The sequence below is a fragment of the Anopheles nili genome, chromosome 2 (assembly GCF_943737925.1).
Source record: "Anopheles nili chromosome 2, idAnoNiliSN_F5_01, whole genome shotgun sequence".
In the NCBI taxonomy this organism is placed as follows: domain Eukaryota; kingdom Metazoa; phylum Arthropoda; class Insecta; order Diptera; family Culicidae; genus Anopheles; species Anopheles nili.
Window position 1 is genome coordinate 48711988 of NC_071291.1, and position 5409 is coordinate 48717396.

A 5409-nucleotide genomic window follows, 5' to 3' on the forward strand; every position below is an offset into this window, starting at 1 on the left:
CTATGCTACCTTTACTTTAATGTTATTAGAAATGATTGAATACGCACATCGGCATCGGTGGGGAGATGAAAATTAAACGCAATAAGGTCTCTTGCATCTCAGTTCTAAAGGTATTCGATCGCTACGGTTACGCCATGTGAAGATAATGAAATGATACAACGTTGACGGCGTGGTTCGTAATGAAGCTTCGAAATTCAACGCATCGAATGAATTGTTCATATTTGTTTTTAAATCTTCTACGAATCAAAATAGATGCAATTTGGCGAGATAAGTCAAACAGCAGGTTCTTTAAAAGTTCGTTATGCCATGAATTAAATATATCGCTCGTTTTTCCAAATTTTATGAGGTTGTTCATAGCCTTCTTTGAGTACGGACGTATTTGTACAAAAGCAGTACGCAATTCATTAGCGAACAAAACAATAGAATAGAAATAATTTAGGTTCCTGCTAATCTGAAGAAAAGAGCGACTTCATCGCCCAACGTGGGGGTTTTTTATCATCAAATATTCCATCTTTACTAAAGGCTCTACCAGTAGCAAAAACTTATCAAACATCTCTTTTTGCACCGCAAAACTACATTTACATCTTCAAACTAACGACCCCACTCATGCAAATGAAACTGAAGATGTTGTTGAAGACGTGTTTACTCACCTTAATAGGTGTAGAACTAAAAGAATTAAATTTCAATGTTTGTTATAATCTCAACAAGATATTGTTTTCAAAATAGACTATTAGGTTGGAAAACCTTTTTTATATAAGAAAGAAAACGGCATTGGGAACAAAAGTTTGCAGTTTTTCGATTATTTGTTTCACAAAACATACAAATAGCAGCAGCAAAACTGACTGAACAATACTACCCAACCCCAAACGTCTCTGAAAGGAATTTTTACCAACACATCCATTCTTTTTTTAGTCTTCTTAGTTCTTAGTTTTTTTAGTCTTTTTCTAGTGGTACAAAAAAAAATACATTAAAATTAAACCAACAAATCAAATTCAATTCATTAATCAATTCAAAACAAATTAAAAAAATTAACTTTGATCTGAAAAATCAAATAAATTCTACGTTAATAAATGAACCATCCTGTAGTTTGCTCCAACTGAAAACTAATATATTGGCACTACTTAAAAGTGCACTACTTTAGAAAGCAATCAATATATCAAATATTCTACACCATGAGGCTCAAATTTCCTCCGAAACCAACCAATGCGGTGTGACGTAGAATTAAATACATATTTACATCATTTTTACCAGAATTCCATGAGTAGGTTGTAGTTTTTTTTTCTATTCTCTGACTTGCATCGTAGATCAAAGATTCTGGTTGCGTTCGATTCACTCATTCAAATTCCCTTTCGTCCTTAACCTACGGGTTATTTTCGTCCTAAATGTTCGTCCTAAATGTTTTTCGTACCTGTAAAAAAAAAAATAAATGTAAAATGTAATGTAAAATTTCGTCCTAAATGTTATTTTCGTCCTAAATTTTCGTCCTTTTTCCTTCTTTAGAGTTTATGACCTTGACCTATGGTCCTGCCATGAATGCATCGTGCCTTCTAGCTAAGGCTCCATCTTCATACAATCGTTGCTTCTCGAAGTGGACGGTTGTATCCGGTGTATTTCACTGTAAGGCATATGACTCTAGATAGTCGTGCCTATAAAGAAGTGGTCAACCTTTGAATATATTAGAAGTGACTCTTTGGAGTATTCGAATATAGAAGGTTACATCCTATTTCGCAAAGAAGAGTAAGAAGAAGAAAGGGTCCATCTTATATTTGTTTTAGACAGCTGCTGAAAGTTATTTCTAAGGGTCACTTTGTTTTCCAAGGTGCTCGTGGTGCATTATGAGAAACAAAGTAACTATGTCGAAATTTAAATTATAAGTAAAAAATAATATTGAACCTTTTTAGCTTCAGTCATATGCCTTCAATTGTACTTGTGTTTGAGCACTTAAGGACGTTTCGTTCATTTCTATGTTTGCGATGAACTGGGTGACAGTAAAAGAGAGATGTTAACCAACATAGCCACTGGTCGCTTTAAACATTAGTATCATCTTCGTTTGAATGTTAATTTAGTCACTTCGTGGATTCTGATACGGCTTCACTTCGTAGTCACTTCTTACCTCAAAGTATTTATCACGATGGTTGGTATTGGAGCTATACATAACAAAAAAAATCCGATAATTTTTTAAAAGAACAATAATATCTGATAAACCACGAAGTACCAATGCTAAAAGCCTTATTTTTCGTAGCTCGCATTACGCCACAGATGCTAAAGCTTATAGGGAATCTCTGAACAATTGTATTTATTTCATGTTTTCTCATGTTGAAACACTTTTCGGAGTATATTGGGCGATTGATTAAATAAATAACAAAACTTTGTACTTTGCATGAAAACTCGTAATTTACGATTTAATTTGAACCGATTTTTGATTTGTTCGAAACAAGATTAACGTAATATTTAAATTTGTATAACAGTATTTAACTATGGCATTTAAACAAGGTACGTTTGAGCTAATCCAAACCCTAAAATATGTGTCGTAACGCTATAGAGGATTATACAGCTGTATTTAGTTATACGCCACTATTTTGAGGGACCTGTCAAAAGATAGGAGGAGTGCTTAATGTTTATAAATAGTTTTTTTAGCAAACAGTATGATCATATAATAAAGCGTTTTTGCCGTCAACCAAAAATGGTTTGACATGGCGTTATGAAAAATTGTCATCACCCATTTTTTGGGTAACGCAACACTCAAGGTTTTAAGAGCACTGATCGCTGTTTTCATGTTGGAACTGAATCAGTTCATTTTATTTTGAGAGAAACCATTTTGACACAGTGAATGTGTTAGTATTTCAGCCGCATTACTCATCGAAAACGATTATAAACAATGAAAAAAATCCGCAATCCTAAATCTAGTCTTCTTTGAATTCATCAAAGAAACATCTGAGATTTTTCAAAATTAATTAATGTGCGAAATTTAATTTAATTGTTGGACAAGTTTGTTTATGCATCACTGTAGATTAGATGTCAATTTGACAGCGCATTGTGGTGCGAAATTGACACCTACTATTGAAAACAAGCTTCGTCAAAGCATGGTTATCCCGGAATAGTTCACAGAAACGAAATCAATTTTTGAACTAATTGTTACTTTTTGTAAAACATGGTTTTTGAAGAATCTTCGGGCTGGAAAGCTACATTCGTCTCGCTTTTAGATGTCGTGATATGTTAGTTACGGAAATGCTAAAAAACTGTTTCATAATGGTATATGTGGTTTGCAATAAGTGATTGAAAAAGTTCGTCCCGAAGTCGTTACGCCAAAGGAAACAAGTATGTTCATCCTAAGGAGCCTGTGCAAAACAGGATATTTTGAATCAACGAATCATCCAAAACAGATTAAAAGCTCAGAAAGATAAGTTTGTACTCCATGATTTCTGAGAAGTGAAGTCGTCAGTTTATCGATTTTGTTGCTTTTAGTGCATAATTTCGGTATCATGCTAGCGAACTACCATAGCATCAGCTCAGGAGCCGCGTTCGAACGCGTTATGATGTAAAGACGCTCAAATACTGAAGAGTCTATCCTCATCAAGCAAGTAAGTAGCCTTTTCGGTAAGCATGATGCAGTGCATGAGCAGTTTTTTTTATTACAGATAGTGGTTGTGCGTGGTCTTGATGCGCTTCAGAATGTATGTTTGATGCGTGTGAGTACAAATAAAATACATTTCTCCGGTTAAAAAGAATTAACGATAGAATATATTTTCCGTATAGTTTACATTGAAAATTACGGGAAGGTTTATGTGGAAAAACAGAGTTTAATTATCTTGATTGACTTGTCCGAACCACAGCGACTTAAAGATTGCTCAGATCGCTAATATTTTAAGAAACTCGATTGGTTTCCTCCGTTCTTTAGTCAGAGAGTTTAATCTATGAAACTTTGTCTTTTCGAATAGATATTGTATTTCCGTATAGTTTACATTGAAAATTACGAGAAGGTTAATGTTGAAAAACAGAGATTAATTATCTTGATTGACTGGTCCGAACTACAGCGACTTAAAGTTTGTTCAGATCGCTAATATTCTAAGAAATTCGATTGGTTTCTTCCGTTCTTTAGTCAGCGTTTAATCTATGAAACTTTGTCTTTTAGAAGAGATATTGTGATTCAAAAATTGGGACAGGTATTAGAAATATCTTTCAATGTGTTTGATTTCATGCATAGGCAGTGCATTGTATCCAAAATTGGTTTGTATGATATAATTTTATAGCGATACGTGGTTTCAGGTGCTTGTTCACATTGCAAAATTATTTCTTTTATTTTACCCATCCTCTATGATAGATTTTCTCGGCAAAAGGTACGGCGATGCGCAGATCCAGGCATTAAAAGTAGAAAGTATTGCCATGTAAGTAAATTTGAATGTAAGTTAAAAAGCTATTTTATTGACTTTATCCGTAGGGATGGAGTTTTATCTATGAAAAACACCTATGAAGCAGATCTAACATAAATGGAAATAAATTCAATGAGTCTTAAATCAATGCTGTGATCAAGTACGTGTACAGTCACACATTTTTAAATTCTCTAACAAAATAGCTAGTACTGGCTACCGCGAGTCGTCTGTGGATTGTGGATATGTCTTACAATATCTCAACATATATTGTGCCAAAAAATATTCAATAAAATGTGAATTGCAGAGCAGTGTGTTTGGCGATAAGATATCCTGACATCAGAGAAGGAATGTTCTTTGTTTATTCGTTTAAAGATGTGAGTTGTAGTTAAACCAATATATTGATAGGTGACGAGCGTCATCTAACATACTTCTTCTTCTTCTTGGCCCGCTCATAGTTGAGCACGTCGTTCTGACATGGCCAGGTTACCAATCCGTTTCCAAGAAACTCGGTCCAGGACTACTCTCCTCCACCCCCGGCTGCACCCAATCTCCGACAGGTCCTGCTCCACTTGATCCAGCCACCGAACTCGCTGCGCTCCTCTGCGCCTCGTGCCGCACGGGTCGCTGGCGAGCACCTTCTTGGTGGGGCATGAGTCCGGCATCCTCATGACATGCCCCAACCACCGAATTCTGCCGGCCTTCGCCACCGTCAGGATGTCCGGCTCGCCATACAGCTCAGCTAGCTCGTGGTTCATTCTCCTTCTCCACACGCCCTGCTCACATATACCGCCAAAGATAGTCCGCAGCACCCGCCGCTCGAAAATGGCGAGAGCGTTGGCGTCCTCCGCTCGTATCGTCCAAGACTCTGACGATGACCATAGAGGACTAAATGAAAAACAATCCCGAGTGAAGCAGTTTTGGAGCAAAAGAAACATGAACGTGAAATGTAAAATGAAATGTTGATAATGTGGACTAAAAGTAGATAGATAAAAATATTTTCGAATTGAAAAACAGAACAAAATTCCAAACATATTAAATT

At 35.8% G+C, this 5409-nt stretch overlaps 1 long non-coding RNA gene across 1 annotated transcript; it reads left to right on the top strand.

Annotated features, from left to right (window-relative positions):
- The first annotated feature begins 3099 nt into the window (after positions 1–3099).
- On the top strand, positions 3100–4699 carry LOC128731527 (uncharacterized). The gene is made up of 4 exons (XR_008411688.1): positions 3100–3581; positions 3639–3689; positions 4322–4385; positions 4439–4699. It is a non-coding gene; the product is annotated as an uncharacterized LOC128731527 (long non-coding RNA).
- The last annotated feature ends 710 nt before the right edge of the window (positions 4700–5409 follow it).